Below are 14,620 nucleotides of genomic sequence, written 5' to 3'. Positions count from 1 at the left end.
ATTTGTGTGGTCCTATGAAAGCTAGAAGTATTCAAGGAGATAGGTATTTCATGATTTTTATTGATGACTGCTCCAGAATAATGTGGGTCGCATTCTTGAAAGACAATTCTAAGGTGTATGGAAAGTTCAAAGCCTTTAGAGAATTAGTAGAGAAGGAAAGTGGTCAAAAGATAAAATTCCTCAGAATTGATCAAGAAGGTGAATTCACTTCTGGTGAATTCAACAAGTACTATAAAGATAGTGGTATCGGGAGGCAGTTGTCTACCCCAAGGACACCACAATGGGAAGTCATAGAATAAAGGAATAATAGGACTGTAGTTGAAGCGGCCAAAACAATGCTAATCCAAGGAAAAGTTTCTCACACTTTTTGGAGAGAAGCGGTGAGCACTGCAGTCTATACTATGAATCGGGTACTCATCAAGAAAAAGGTAGAGTTAAAACCCCTTATGAGTATTGGACTGGGAAGACTCCCACTGTGAGTTATTTTTGTTGGCAAATACATACTCCAATGAGAAACTGTAGGTGAGTGAAGTTATTATCATTGATGGAAACCTTACAATCATATGACTCTGACAGGCACTGGCACCAACAGACTCTACATCAACATACAGTTCATCAACACCAAAAAGATTGATTTTCGAAACCCTGACCGATAGGATTTTGTTTATTGTATTTTGTAATTAATTGTAATGTCTTTTTGTAAGTCGACAAGGAATATTGTAATAAGGCTCATATATAAGTATGAGATCTTAGAGAACATTTGTAAGGAGGACATGTAGATGGATATCATGTGCGAATATTCAGGTAGATTGTAAAGTAAGGTTTATTATTATTGCAGAGATTAAACCGGTACTGAACTTGGCATAGCAGATGCTAATCCGAAGCAGTACATGACATAGGATTTATATAATCCACCTTTTGTAACTCAGTGAGACTCCTCTTTTATTTAAATAGTGAGCTTTAGGCAGTTGGCCTTCCTGCATGTGCAAGCCCCTATTGTAACAGTAATATTCACTTATTGGCCAGTAAGCAAATATTATGGGTCACAAATCCCACTGAGGTTTTTCCTACAATGGGTTTCCTCATTAAAAAAATTATGTTATGGTGTGCTTTCTATGTTGTGGTTGTTGTTCTTATTTACTGCATTAATTCTTGTTTACCAGTATACTGTTTTGAGATGCAATTCATTTAATAAGTTAAGAAAATCCATTAATTGACAAGATACTTATTCACCCCCCCTCTTAGTGTCTTTGGGAATCCTAACAATTAGTATCAGAGCTTGGTCCTCTATTTTCAAAAGCCTAACAACTTGAGGAAGATTCTGACATCGATACATATGGATAATCTGAGAAAGTAATTGGAAATATCTCTTGCAGACTATGATGCAGAAAATTTGAAAAATATGAAACTTGAAGATGATCTAAAGGCTGCATAGGAAATCATTCAAGGACTTCAGAAAAATCTTACTATTTCTAGGAACAAAAGAAGAGAACTTTCTGAGAAGATGCAGAGGGATGATGATGAGAAAGAAACTCTTAATGAGCTTGTGAACAAGCTGAGACAAGAAAACAATACAATGAAAAATGAGATGCAAGATATGACCATGAGATTTTCTAAAGACATTGAAGATAGAAAGAAGACTGAAGATGACTTGGTTAGAAGACTTAATGATGCAAGAAATGAAACACAAGACTCAGTCATGAAAATGATATGTTGAAGACAGATTTGATGCATACAGAAAATGATAGAACTGAACTCATGAGACTGAAAGGAATCTTGGAAAATGAGTTGGCTACTGCAAATCAACACAAGGAGAAATTTAAGAAAAGTTTAGAAGAACTTGATGACATGCTGAAAAATCAAAAACCTAATGGAGATACTAATGGTCTTGGCTTTGAAGTTGGTGAAAGCTCTGGTACTGTAAACAATCATGATCATAGTAAACCAGTAAGACAACCTAATGCTTACAAATTCAATGGGAAATTCTTTAATTGTAACAAGTATGGTCACAGAGCAAATCAGTGTAGATCTAGAAACTATCAGAATACCAATGCACCCACCGGTCAATATTCTAAATGCAACAAAGTTGGACACAATTCAGAAAATTGCAGAATGAATGTAAGATGTTATATTTTGTGGAAGATTTGGACACTTATCTAATCAATGTAGAACACATATCGACATAGGTTATGGAAAAGCTATTTAGAAAAATAATGTGAGTTGTTATGCTTGTAACAAGATTAGACATATGGAAAATTTTTATAGAAGTAAGGCATCACCGAAAAATAACAAAGGACCCAGTTTGAATGGTAAAGAAAAGGTTGAAGAGGTAAAGCAAGAATTTTCAAAACAATGGATTAGAAAGTCAGACATGAATGTTAGTGAAGCTATTCCTTCACCAGTAGAATAGAGTATCACTTCACCGATAGGAGGTTATTCATCTAATTGAGAAATAATCCTTTGGGGGTATTGCAACAAATTGAAAAACATGCTAGATTACCCTCAGTTGATGATGAGAAGTTGATATACTTCTTTACCGACAGATGAGTTAAGTTTTTACTTAACCGAGAGATATTAAATGTGGCAGTTGAAGGAAATGACACTATAAAGCAAGTGTTTTGGCTCTTTTCTCACTCATCGAGCATTCAAACTTACAGAGAGTGTGAAAATCTTGAGAAAAGGCATCCATAGTGAGAAGTGAAGCAAATCATCCAAGAAAATCATCCTAAAGGAAGATTAAGGTATTTATAACTATGGCTTCCTCCTCTACAGCTGAATTCATTGGAAACCCTACTGTGATTGAAGTTATTAAGCACCCAAGACCCGTGTTTAAAATCATTCCCAAAATTGTGAAGAAGGATGATACCCTAGGAGCATTTTCAAAAATACCTAAGGGAGTAGTTTATGCTGAGGATCCTAGAATCTATATACATTGTCATATTGAGGAACTAGGAGCTGAAGAAATAATGAACATCTATAGAACTATAATTTGTGATGGACATGGAAATTTTAAACATAAAAACAAGATAGTGGAAACCCTAGGTTTTGTGGACATTCTTAATATCCCTGATTTTCCTAAGGATGTGATAAGGATTGTCTTGAGTAGAGTACATTGGGAGTTGTTTTTGTTGGATTACATCCATAAGATTACCAAAGAGGTAGTTAGGGCAGTGACAAGCTTACCTTCCACTGGTAGCAGGCCTGACAAAACTAAAAAGGTTCCAAATGACACTGTGATGACCCTAACTGGTACAACTTTTGACAAAAGATCCCTAAGAGTAAACGATGTAAAAGATGTCAATTTTAGATTTGTTAGCACGATTCTTGGATACAAGACTACACATGCCAACTGACTAAACTCAGTCTCTAGCTTATGTATCAAAAGTGCATATGACATGGTGAATAACAATGCAAAGACTTATATATGTGAGTGGCTAAAAGATGAACTGATAGACAATTTAAAGAAAATTAAAGGACATAAGAAAGGGACTTTCAGATTTGGCAACCTGCTTGTATGTTTAATGTTGTACATTACTAAGGAAGTTCCCAGTATTGGCAGAAAAGACTTTGGTTTTGATATACCTGGAGGAAAACAACTTCTAGACATACTAAACAATATGGGAGATGACAGGGAGAAAAACATAAATGAACATTTTCAAGCATTGAAGGCTAGGATGAAGACTACAATAAGGCTATCTCAATCTATGTTGACAAATACCAAAAGGAGATATGATTTGTGATCAAGAAAGATGAAATTTAGATGGAGGGAGTTGTCCCTAGGACAATTTGGGTTACAGAGATGGGATATGAGGCAGATGAGAACATAGTTAAAACCTATGAAAAATCCCTCTTTGAAGCCCCTAAGGAACCGAAAGAAAAAGTATTTGGCAATGCTGAAACCATAGAAAGAAAAATCCAATTAGAGAAAAGGATTAAGAAAATTGAACAGATAGTCAGGAAAGGAACAAGACATGCCAAAGAAATCAAAGAGGATGTATTGAACAAAACTGGTATTAAGGAGAGTGAATTGGAAGGACTACAACCGAAAACACATCTTTCACCGGTTTTTACTTCCCCAGATAGTGAGGTACTAGCTAAATTCAAAAGGGTAGAAAGAAAGAGAAAACCCTCACCGGTACCCTCACCTACACCCATAAGGACAAGACAAAAACAACAGGCAATTAGGCCTCCAACTAAGAAATTGACCCCAAAGAAAAGAAAAGTGAAACAGGTTATTCCTCCTTTTGACAAACTTCTGAATGAGATAATTGAAGATGGAAAATTAACAGACATCAACAAGTTGTATAACACACTTTAAAATGATAAAAAAGAAAGTATAGAGAATAGTGTTATACTACATCTTGATATCTATAAGAAATTTTTGATGGAAATTGTTGATGATGTACCAAATGACTTGTACAGAAGGCTAGAATCTAGAAGGGTATCTATTATGGAATTAGATAAAATGATCAAAATAGAAAAACTACTTATAGTTCACCCAGTGAACTCAACTCAAGAGATTGATGAGCTGATCAGTGAGGCCAACTAGACTATATTCTCAACCTGTCACCGACATGTAGCATTAATGGCATGAAGAATTAATGAGATACCAGAAGACACTATAGATAAGTGGGATATATTTTTTGTTGAGAAAGAAATACAAGAAGAGCTTAAGAGACCAAATACTTTTAAAGTCTATCAAAAGGAAAACGATAAGGATAAAGGGAAAGGAAAGGTAGGTGGAACCCCAAGCATAAAGATAACTAATAACTTGCCCACCACCTGCTTCTGATACTCCACCGGTACAAACTATTGACACGCCACCGACAACAAAGAGTATGGATACACCACATGAGGACACCAACCCTAATTCTGTGGTCTTATACACAATGAACATTGACACACATGAATTTAATAGTGTGGTGGATAAGGAAACAATTGACTAGAGGGATGTGGCAACAGAGCCACCAATAGGAAATATTGCAGTTGATAACACTCAAATTGGAAATAAGCAACAAACTAAAATATCAAATGATCCCCTAGATACAGGAAAGGAAGATACCATAGGTGCACACACTAATGTATCTATTGATTCGCTGATAGTAGACAGTACTAAGGTAAACAAAGAGGAACCGATAGATAAATTAGAGTTTCAATCAGAAAAACTAGTAGTGGATAACACAGTAAAATCATTAGAGGCACAAATAGAGACACCATTAGGAGAGAACACAGAGAAACCGACAGAATAAAAGGTTCACACTGAGAAAAACATTGAGAAACATGTAGAGCAACAAGCTTCTTCACAGGTACATACCCAAACAGTGCCACCGGCTACATCTGAAAAGCCCAAACCTTTGGTAATAGAAATGAAAACTCAAATAGATCCTCCAAAGAAAGAGGAAAGAAAAGCTATTACTACCATCGATGGATTGTAGATTGTGAAGACAATTGGATAGTCATCTGGAACATCTATGACTGAATTTAGGTCAACTAATGTAACATAAGTGTTATTAGACTCAATAAAGAAAATAACAAAGTGTAATGCACAGGCATATAAGGCTATTGATGACACTTTAACAATTTTGAAGATGATAGCTCCAAAGTGTAACATAGAAAATAAAGATTCTTGGAGCCAATTAGACACATTGTCTAAGTATATAACCGACAACCTACTGACAATTGATCAAATCAATGAGGAGAATTTCAAAGAGAAAATGAACAAAGAGAAGGAAAAATTCTTTGACGAGACAGTCAAGAAAAATAAGGAACATATGGATACCTTATTATCGGTATTAGGTAAGACAATTTTGGACTTCAAGAAATTGCATAGAGACACATGCAAAACTAACATTTTCATAGAGAATATAGACAAAGAAATCAACATAGCTCAAAAGGAAATCAATGATATTGTTGACAACTTGATAGGATCACCGGATTCAATAATGGTAGTAGAATAGGAAATTACCAGATTTGAAGTGAAAATAGAAAAAATTGAAAAAGATAAGGAAAGATTAAGGTTTAAGGTAAAAGAACTGAAGTGTAGACTAAGTCCTAAACTGGATATCCTCATCTCTTTGAGAAAAGAGATTTCTGAGGCTCTTGTTCCAGGACTTAAGACAGCGGAAGAGAAAATGCACACACTCACCGGTACAATTCTGAGGACTGAAATAACATTGAAAGACAGTGAGAGATTCTACAATAGTCTGAATGTTGCTTTAGTAGAGTTATATCAAATTGTAACCCATCGGTTATAGGGATCATAATAGGAACTCCACTCAACTGACATTGAATGACAGCCTTTGTTATTGATGCCAAAGGGGGAGTAGTAAAGGATGAGAAAAAGGATATGATAGAAGAGATCACTAGCTTAGGGGGAGCACACATTTTTGAGAAGACAATTTTGATAACACAGTTTTGACAGTTTTGGTAAAACACTTTTTGGATACAGTTTTTGGCTTTTTCTCATGAGTGTTACCATCAATGCCAAAGGGGGAGATTGTTGGGAAATACACACTCCAATGAGAAATTGTAGGTGATTGAAAGTATTTCCATTTATGGCAACCTTACAATCATATGACTCCGACAGGAACTTGCACCGGAAAACTCTACATCGGCATACAGTTCACTGGCACCGAAAAGATTGATTACCAACACCCTGGCCAACGGGATTTTGTTTATTGTATTTTGTAATTAATTGTAATATCTTTTTGTAAGCCAACAAGGCATATTGTAATAAGGCTCATATATAAGTATGAGATCTTAGAGAATATTTGTAAGGAGGACATGTAGATGGATATCATGTGCGAATATTCAGGCAGATTGTAAAGTAAGGTTTATGATTATTGTAGAGCTTAAACCGGTACTAAACCTGGCATAGCAGATGCTGATCCAAAGAAGTACATGACATTGGATTTATATAATCCACCTTTTGTATGTCAATGAGACTTCTCTTTTATTTAAGCGGTGAGCTATAGGTAGTTGGCATTCCTGAATGTCCAGGCCTCTATTATAACAGTAATATTCACTTATTGGCCAGTAAGCGAATATTATGGGTCACAAATCCCACTGAGGTTTTTCCCACATCGGGTTTCCTCATTAAAAAAATTGTGTTATGGTGTGCTTTCTATGTTGTAGTTGTTGTTCTTATTTAATGCATTAATTCTTGTTTACTGGTATACTATTTTGAGATGCAATTCATTTAATAAGTTAAGAAAATCCATTAACTTTCAAGATACTAATTCACCCCCCTCTCTCAGTATCTCTAGGAATCCTAACAATTTAAAAGTATTCGGTAGTAAGTATTACATCAAGAGAGGTGAGCATCTGAGCAAGTTTGATGCTAAATGTGATGAAGGAATATTTCTAGGGTATTCCACTAAGAGTAAATCTCTCAAGTGCTACAACAATAGAACGTAGAAAATTGTTGAGAGTATCAATGTCAGGGTTGATGAATCCCCAGAGGAAACTTACAGTGAGGAAGAGGAAGATGAACCTGGTGTAGACTTTTGGGAACTGGTTAATAAAGAAACAAGTAAAAATATGAGTGTTCCTGTACCGGTAGAAGCTGCAGTAGGTGAAGAAGAAGAAGTAAGTGAAGAAGAGGAAAAGAAAGCAAAAATAGCTAAAGTCATCCCTAGATATGTGAAACTACATCATGATCTGAAGTAGATCATAGGAGATAAAGATGCAGGGATACTCACAAGAATAAAGGTGAAAGAAAACTCTTGCATGATTTTTGAATTGGAGCCCAAGACTTCCAGAGAAGCACTTACAAATGAAGACTAGATTAAGGCAATGGAAGAGGAGCTAGACCAGATAGAAAAGAATGCAACATGGTCCTTGATACCCAGATCAAAACAAAAGAATGTCATAGGTACCAAATGTGTGTTTTCAGAAATAAGCTAAATGAAGAAGGCATAATTGTAAGAAACAAGGCGAGACTAGTATGCAAGGGATATGCTTAGGAAGTGGGAGAAGACTATGGAGAAACCTTTGCTCTTGTGGCTAGACTAGAAGGTGTCTGAATGCTACTTGCATTTGCAGCATTCAAGGGATTTAAGGTATACCAAATGGATGTGAATTCTGTGTTCTTAAATGGAATCCTAGAAGAGGAAGTGTATATTGAGCAACCCGATGGGTTTGCCTTATCAGAAGATAGTAACATGGTGTGTAGATTACACAAAGCCATGTATGGATTGAAACAAGGAACTAGGGCATGGTATGAATGATTACACTCTCATCTTGTGAAAATAGGATTTCAGAGAACAAGTGACGATAGCAACATCTACCTGAAATTTGAAGGTGATCAAATTTTGATCTGTGAAGTATTTGTAGATGACATAATCTTTGGAGGAGATGATGAAATGAGCCATGCATTTGCAGATGAAATGAAGAAATACTTTGAAATGTCTCTAATTGGGGAGATTAAGTTCTTCATTGGTTCACAGATTCAACAAATGAAAGAGGGTATCTTCATTACCCAGTCCAAGTATGTCAAAGAGGTATTAAAGACCTTTGGCATGGAAGAGAGAAAACCAGTTGGTACACCGATGGTGACCGACTATAAACTAACTAAGGAAGATGATTCAACATTAGTAAATGAGAATGAGTATCAGTCAATGATTGGTAAGCTGCACTATGTGGTGCATAATAGACCAAATATTGTTCATGTAGTGGGAATTATAGCTCATTTTCAGATAAGTCCAAGAAAATCCCACCGGTATTGCCATGGTTAAGTTCAGTAATGAAGACAACCACTTAAGATTGTTTTAACCTAATAAGTTGCGGAGAAGTTTTTGTATGTACTGATTCACCCTGCCCCCCCCCTCTTAGTACTAGTAAGGGTATCTGTTGTTCATCATTATTCATCAAATTCTAACAAGGCATGATAACTAGAAGCATTGAGAGATGAATATGTTGACTTATGATTAAGAATTGTTGATATTTACAATATTGGAGTTGTTTACTGTTAAGTTGTCATAACATTCAAACCGAGTGATGTCATGTATTCTTATGAATATTGATCTTGACTATGATATGTTTACTTTGTATGATTGAGTTTGAGTTTGGGAACTTTGTATTGGTTTTTCAGTATGATGATTCAGTCCCCCCTCTTAGTATTCTATTGGATACTTATGAATATTGTGATGTCATGTATTCTTATGAATATTGATCTTGACTATGATATGTTTACTTTGTGTGATTGAGTTTGAGTTTGGGAACTTTGTATTGGTTTTTCAGTATGATGATTCACTCCCTCCTCTCAGTATTCTATCGGATACTTATTCTTTCATCATACCATCAATCACATAATTCATTAGGACCACAATGACCTCCTTCTACTCCCCCAAGAAGTCCTCCTTGTTAAACCCAATTTGCAGTCAGGATATTTTTTTATCACATACCAAAAATTGTTAAATTCGTTGTTGTAGTTTCCTTTAGGATTCTTCAAGAGCACAACCCCTTCAACCTAGAGCCTAGTGACAAAAAAAAAGTGCTCCATTAATACTATTATATATGTACCCCCAATACAAATCCTACCATCAACCAAAGAGTGGGAAAATTGAGCAAAAAGAGAGGGGTCATGACTAGTCATGGCTGAAACGTGGGAGGAAAAAATTCCCTTTTCAAAAACTTACTAATTCCTCATCCTTTTTAGGTTTCTCATAGTTATTGAGCTCCACCAGTAATAATTCACCATCCATGGTAGGCTAGAAAATGGTAGAACTAGAAAACTTGATAGCCAAATTTGGGAATTTCAAGACCAAGGGAAAAAATAGGAAAAACTTTAAATGGGTTTATAAGTGATCCTTTTCCAAAAATGAAGAGTATTTTCCTTCATTGATAAATGATGACAACAATTTATAGAAAATACCATAATTGAAATGAAAACTTGCAAATATCTAATCCACATTAGTGCTTAGATCATTTAGGATCCTGATTAAAATATAACTTGGGAGATCATGCATAGAAGTCCATTTTTTCAAATTATATCTAAAAAGTGGACCCAAGTTAGCCAACCTATCAGCCAGCTTATTCCCTTCCCTAAGGGTGTTGGACTATTTAAGGTATGATATTTTATTATACTAATTAGATTAATTGTTGATTTTTATGCTCTAATTGGTTAAAAATGGGAGAGGCCGAAACCATTACATAACCACCATAAAGATGAAAAGGCAAGAAAATACATGGGACTCACAAGGAATGAGAACCCAACACCCCTTAGCCAGATGTCAAGAAAGAACAAAAACTAGTGGTACGCAACTAGACTTAACAAAAACCAAACATAGAAAAGGCTATAAATAAGAAAAAAAAAACACATAGAATGCACCCCCACCAAAGAAATGAACCAATGGTGTATTTTGTGGGGGGGCTCTCAAACTTCTAGTCCTTAAAACTCATAGTGTAGTGCCCCTCCTTGATTCATCATTTATGATAAGATGTGATAGATACTTATGAATTTTTTCATGTTCCTATTTCTCCTTACTTCTTGTTTTGTCCTTTATATTGATATTCTCTTTGACATTAGTGGATTCATTATGATTACTATGAGGATTTTTTTATTAAAGGTGAAAATTGGTTTTACAAGGACCAGAAACTCAAAGACATCATTACTATGATGATGTTGATTCTATTCTCTAGTTTAATAATTGAAGCTATGTTTATGATTAGCTTTTTGGTTATTTCACTATTTAGGTCAGGTGTTTGATGGTTATTTCTTATGATGATTTATCTTGTACTAACCCTAGTTTGGCATCTACGATAGATGTAAATGATGTTGATGTAATTTATTATCCTTTGTCCTTGTTACGATGCCTTACTATTGTGAATGTGAAAAGGATGATGTCACATCACTCATCATAGAGTGATGTGATGTTGGGATTCTCTTTCACTTGCTTGTCTATCATATTATGTATAGATGCTAGTGTTATAAGGGGTGTAGGTACTAGACACTGACTCCACCTGACATCACAAGTTTAAGCACATCTTGATAGTTCTGATACTTAATATAAGTACATATCCAATAGCCAACAAGATGAGAGGGGGTGGTGAATCATACAAAATTATTCATCCATAAAAGCATCAGATTCAACCTCAGTAACATATATATTAGTCATATAACCAAAACTGTTAAACATGCAAACTCAAAAGCATATGAATAATATAAACCTCATAACACCAGATTTAACGTGGAAACCCAAATAGGGAAAAACCACTGTGGGATTTCGGACCCACTAAGAAATATACTCTTCTAGAGTATGCTCAGTTAAAAGCAAATCCTATTAAAGATTACAAACACATTGCTAGATGGGACCTGGTTAAGGGATTTCCCTCAGATCTATTAGGATCTTCACTTTGTTAGAAGTGACCTTGTTAAAGGATTTCAAACACTCAATCAGAATGTCACCTTGTTAGAGGATTTACATATAAGACTGTTAAGTCCACTTGGTTAAGAGATTTTCTATCACTTTCACAAAATAACAGTAATAAAAATCTATCTGCAACTTCTCATCTAAAATGCTAAAGCAGATTCCTATTTGTTCAATACAATCTAGACATAGAACTAATCGTGTCTATCTGTTGGGCTTCTATACTCTATTATTCTAACAGGTCTTCAAGCTTCTGTGCTCGGTAATCACTATGTAGCATCCCTGTGCATACACTTGCCCGCATACATTGTTTACCAACAGTTTCTTATTTATAAATAATTAGGTAACTGCTTAATCTCCTTGATCACATTTCCCATGATCAATCATAGCCATCAGATCTTCAATCTTGTCCAGGTTCAATGCATCTTTCGATCTGAAAACATTTTACCCCGCCTTGGAACTTGCATAATAGTCTTGGAACTTGTGCTAGGGTATTGCGGTTCAATCTAAACTGTAGATCTTAATGCTGACTTCCCATTGCCTTAGATTTGTTAACAAACTTCTTCCATGGCTTACCAATCATTTAATCCGGTCCAGCTCATTAGCTTCCTTCATTAAATACCACATGTAAACATTTAATGTATTCTATTATAGCTTGGTTACAACTTAGTAACAACTCAGTGAATACTAAACTCCACTCAGTAGACATTCTGCCTTCATTAACCGATAGCGATAACCTTAGGGTTTACCGAGTAGGTTCTTTGCTTGATAGCATAGTATAGTATTAACCTTTACAATTTACAACACATGTATGATGTTAAAACAATCTAAAACATCATGATCTCATCATTGTCTGACTCGATAGTAGTTGCCCATTCAATACCTTATTCATCATATTCTTTCCTGGGTCTTTTACCAACATCTTTATAATCTTCATATCATACTTCTCAAGATATGGCAAGATCATACTGAATTAGAAAATTAATTTCTTGACATCAATGACAAAATAATAATATCAAGACAGTAAAACATCTTTAATCAGTTATATCCATAATCATCAACAACCTTCTCAATATCCTTAAGAAATGCCAACAATCTTTCATTGTTTGTTATAATGCAAGATTGCCAACAATCTCCCCCTTTGGCATTGATGGAAAAACTAATTGATTTGACCTTAATAGATTCGGATTGTTGTGATTCTGAAATGCTGAAATGCTCTCCCCCATACATTAGACTTCTCCTCATTTCTTCAGTCTACTTCCCAATCTGTAGTCTGCTCAGTTTTCTCTTAGTCTTCTCTCCTGATAGATCTTCTCTCAGTCTTCTCTCCTTTATAGTAGTCTTATCCCCCTTTTTAGGTCTTCTCGCCCTTTGACAACAATGCCAAAAAGTAAAGAATTAAAACATAATTTATTTCTGTAAGAAGTGATTTCCTACTATTGTGTATCAACTGAATCTCGGTCAGAGCATTTGTCTTCAATTCCTATTCCCTGTAAAAATTCCTGTATTAATTTCAGTACACTTTTAGAAAACATCCTAAAGTGTATAACTTAGCATCAATTCCGAAAAAGATATTCATTAGAGTTATCGGATTGATGCTTTCACTGAACTCGGTCAGTGAGTAGAAGATAGGGGTCGGACCCCTAACTTACTTCTGAGATATTCAAAAGTGTCCTTTGGTAGTGGCTTGGTGAAGATATCTGCTATTTGCTCCTTTGTGCTAACATATTCCAACACCACTTTCTTCTCTTGAGATTCTTCTCTAAGATAATGATATTTGATAGATATGTGCTTTGTCTTAGAGTGCATAAAAAGATTCTTTGAAATATTAATGGCACTAGTATTGTCACAGAATATAGTTACTGGCTCGGTAACTTTCTCATTTATACCTTCCATCAGTTGTTTGATCCATGCAATTTTGGTACAATTTGATGTTGCAGCAACGTATTCAGCTTCTACTATTGACTGTGAAACACATCCTTGTTTCTTGCTAAGCCAACTCACTAGTCTTTCTCCTAAAAAGAAAGCTCCTCCACTTCTACTTTTTCTATCATCAATGTTGCCTGCCCAATCAACACCAGTATAAACTTTTAAATCAAAATCATTTCCTTTCTGATATACTAAGCCATAATCCTCTGTGCCTTTCAAGTATCTAAAAATTCTTTTGATTATTGTCATGTGTGTTTCCTTAGGATCTACAGAGAATCTTGCAACTATACCTACTGCATGTGCTATGTCTGATTTGCTGTGAACAACATATTGTAGTTTTCCAATCATGGATCGATAGAGTGTCTCATCAATAGATGTAGATTCATCATTCTTAGATAATTTACAGTTGGTAGTCATAGGAGTACTTATTGGTTTTGAATCATCCATTCCAAATTTCTTCAAGATTTCCTTTATGTACTAGGATTGAGTAATGAAAATCTCATTTTTCATTTGCATTATCTGTAAACCTATATAATACTTTATCTCACTGATTAATGACATCTCAAATTCTTTTCTTATTTCATTTCCAAAGTTCTTGCATAAAGAGTCATTTCCACAAAATATAATATCATCAACAAATATGGCTAAGATCAGTATTCCATTTTCATCATTCTTCATGTACATGTTGTTATTCTCACTTGTCCTTATAAAACCAATCTTAATCAAATAAGAGTACAATCTTTCATACCATGCTCTTGGTGCTTGTTTCAAACCATATAAAGCTTTGTTCAATTTATATACTTGATCTTTATTATTGTCTTCAACAAATCCTTCAGGTTGTTCAATGAAAACTTCTTCTTCTAATATTCCATTCAGAAATGTAGATTTGACATCCATTTGATATACCTTGAAATTCTTGAAAGCAGCATAGGCCAACAATGTTCTTACTCCTTCAAGTCTAGCAATAGGTGCAAAAATTTCACCATAATCAATTCCTTCTTCTTGAGCATAACCTTTGCAAGCTAATCTTACTTTGTTTCAAATGACTTCTCCTTTTTCATTTAGCTTGTTTCTGAAAATCCACTTTGTACCAATTACATTTTTGTCCTTTGGTCTTGGGATTAGTGTCCATGTGTCATTCTTCTTGATTTGATCAATCTCTTTTGTCATAGCATTTACCCAATCTTCACTCTTAAATGCCTGTTTCACTATTCTCAGTTCAAATTCAGATATCAAGCATGTGTTCTGTCTCAGTTTGTTCCTTGTCATCACTAGATCATCCTTATCTCCTATAATCTGACTTGGTGCTTGATGTCTTCTGA

Source organism: Cryptomeria japonica, chromosome 3, assembly GCF_030272615.1.
Source record: "Cryptomeria japonica chromosome 3, Sugi_1.0, whole genome shotgun sequence".
NCBI lineage: Eukaryota > Viridiplantae > Streptophyta > Pinopsida > Cupressales > Cupressaceae > Cryptomeria > Cryptomeria japonica.
The sequence above is the reverse complement of the archived record's forward strand: the minus strand, read 5'-3'. Positions refer to the sequence as shown.